The sequence below is a fragment of the Acomys minous genome (genome assembly GCF_964271855.1).
Source record: "Acomys minous genome assembly, chromosome: 9".
Taxonomy (NCBI): Eukaryota; Metazoa; Chordata; class Mammalia; order Rodentia; family Muridae; genus Acomys; species Acomys minous.
Window position 1 is genome coordinate 117,308,129 of NC_140490.1, and position 2,944 is coordinate 117,311,072.

At 46.1% G+C, this 2,944-nt stretch overlaps 1 pseudogene across 1 annotated transcript; it reads left to right on the top strand.

Annotated features, from left to right (window-relative positions):
• Positions 1-309: 309 nt before the first annotated feature.
• Positions 310-1,642, top strand: LOC311604623 (ras GTPase-activating protein-binding protein 1-like; annotated as a pseudogene). The gene has a single exon. The product of its transcript is annotated as a ras GTPase-activating protein-binding protein 1-like (transcript).
• The last annotated feature ends 1,302 nt before the right edge of the window (positions 1,643-2,944 follow it).

Consider the following 2,944-nt stretch of genomic DNA (forward strand, 5'->3'; position numbering starts at 1 on the left):
ATTTTGCTAGCATACAAAGGGCTTTAAAAATGCATAGAAGGTACATGCCTTATATCATACATATGAAAAGTTTAGATTTTCTTTATGGCAGATGTGCATCTTGTAGGAATGATTAATTGCCGATAGAAAAAAAAATTAAAACGGTTTAGGAAATGAGTCAATCCAATATCATACAAACATTTTTTAAAGAAACAGTAGTTAGATCTTGCAAGGGATGCAGCCACCTCCTCTCACGCAGCAGCCCTGTTCTATTGTTCAGCTGAACAGGATGAATGGACCAAAATGGTGGTTATGTAGAGGCTTAGTCCCCTGCTGGTTGGGCAAGAGTTTGTGGACAGTACTACACCCTGCTGAAAGAAGCCCCGGACATGCTGCACAGATTTTATCCACGGGGCTTGGATTCCAACACAGCAGAAGCAGTCTGTGAGCAGAAGGGAATCCACAGGAAAGTGATGCCACAAAACCTCACCAACTGCCCACCAACATCCTCTGTCTTGATGCTCACGCCACTCTGAATGACGGGGTGGTGGTCCAAGTGGAGGGGCTACTGTGCGACCAACCATCCGGCTCTGTGGAAGTTCATGCAGCCCTTTGTCCTTGCTCCTGAGGGCTCCGTTACCAACAAACTCTATGCTCACAACGAGCTCTTCAGATATCAACATGGGGTCTTTGATGGCTTTGTCACGGAGCCTGAACAGGAGTCTGAGGAAGAAGTAGAGGAACCTGAGGAAAGACAGCAGACACCAGACGTGGTGCCTGATGATTCAGGAACTTTCTATCATCAGACTATCACAAAAACTTGGAGAAACAGCTAGACGACCCTGTTGTGCAGCTGGAGCCAGAACCAGAGCCGGAGCCGGAGCCGGAGCCGGAGCCGGAGCCGGAGCCGGAGCCAGAACCTGTGCCCGACATCCAAGAGGACAAGGCTGAGCCTGCGCTGGGAGAAGCTGCTCCTGAGGACGTGCAGATAAGCGCTTCCCCGGCCCCAGAGAACATGGCCCCAGAACGGGATGACTTGAGGACGTTTTCTTGGGCATCTGTGACTAGCAAGAACCTTCCTCCCAGTGGGACTGTTCCAGTGGCGTGGACACCACCTCCTGTAGTCAAAGTGCCACCTTCACAGGCCCATCCAGAATTTAAGCCTGATCCTCAGGGAGAGCAGCGAGTTCGAGAGCAACGGATCAGTATCTCTCCACAGAAGCTGGTGAATCAGGAGATGTGGACCCTTCGAGGACGGCGAGGCATCCTGAGAGCCTTCAGACCTTCACCAGGAACCTGCCAGATGAGGTTGACAAATCAGAACTGAAGGATTTTTTTTCCCCTCAAAAGTATGAGAACATGATGGATGTGCGCATTTGCAGTGGCGGGAAGTTACCCAACTTCGGTTTTGTTGTGTTTGATAAATTTGAGCCTATGCAGAAATCCTTAACAATCGGCCGATCATGTTCCAAGGAGCGGTCCTTCTGAATGTGGAAGAGAAGACTCGAGCTGCCACGGAAGGTGTCCGCAGCGATAATCACCTTCCGGGACCTGGAGGACCTGTGGTGGGCAAAGAAGTCGCATGTGAGGCCCTCCCCGAGGAGGCAGCGTATAGAAGCCAGAGTTTGGCGTGGGCAGTAAAATTACAACTACAAACCAATGAATTGCTTGGCCCAGATCTCCACGTAACACACCGTCGCGGCTTCTGACGGATGATGGATTCCTTCAGCCAAGCCTTTGGTGCCTCACAGTAGTCTATTATAAACTGCCTGAGTTTGTACAATTTTAGTTCTGCTTGTGTTCATCACGTGTGCTCCCCACCCCTCTCTCCTCCTCACTTCCAGTTTTCCAGAAAGATAATTTAGGAGGAATAGATTTTTAAAGAGGAGGAGAGACTGGCCTTCCTCCTCATGCTGAATGTACTGACTGGAGTGTAATAATCATTCCCCAAAGGCGCGGGTCTCGGTTTTCACTGACAACGGATATTCATTTGTTGGGACACACAGGACTTGATAAACATTTTAGAAGCGGGAAAAATCCATATTGTATATCCTTTCTGGTGTAGAAAAATTGCGTGTTTGGCTACTGACGCTGCGTCCGTGCTGCTGTGGCTAGTCGAATAAACGGTGTTTCCAGAACTTTGTTCTCTTGACATGTAATCTCCAAACAGTCGGAAATACATTTTTACCCCTGGATTTTAAGTTGTGATGGAGCCTGTCAACGTCGGGGACACAGCTAAGGACTTCCATTGAACTGTTCAATTTTTTTGGAGGTAAAATTTTTGATGTTTTATTTGTATTTGTGAAAAACAGGAAAAGAAAAACAGGAACAAAGGACAAAAAAAAAATCCCCACAAGAAAACAAACCCCTAAATCTGATAACAAAACCAAGCAAAAGCGTGACTTTTATTTATCTGAATCCGATCCTGACAGCTGTCTAAAGAAAAGTAATAAAGATTCTAGATTCGTTTTCAGATTCACAGTAAGTGAATCTACAGAACTGTAGACTTTTTTTTTTGATCACATGTATGTTCTGTTGATATTGTTCTGCTTTATCCTAAAATCACTCCTCAGATTGAAGGCTTTTGAGGAGGGTGCTGCTGCGAGACCTCTGAGCTCACGTGGCTCTGGGCGCCACGCTCTATGCTCTACTCTGCTGTCCGTCCGGGCTCCTGCTGGGGCTCTGAGAAGGATTTGGCTTGAATATCTGTCTTGGCTAAGATGCTCAGGGCTGTGCCTTTTCTTCTTTAAATCATAGCCACGTGGTAGATTTTCTATTTTGTTACAGTTCTTGTTTTACTAATGGCCATGCAGTGGGTGTTTCTTGGAAAAGGCCAATTATTATTAAAATATTTCTGGAAGAAAAAAAAGGCAATTGTTGACTGGTCTGCACTATTAAGTTTTGTAAGACCTTTAAAAAATGCACCATTTACATTTATTGACATAAGTAGAACATATTATGCTTA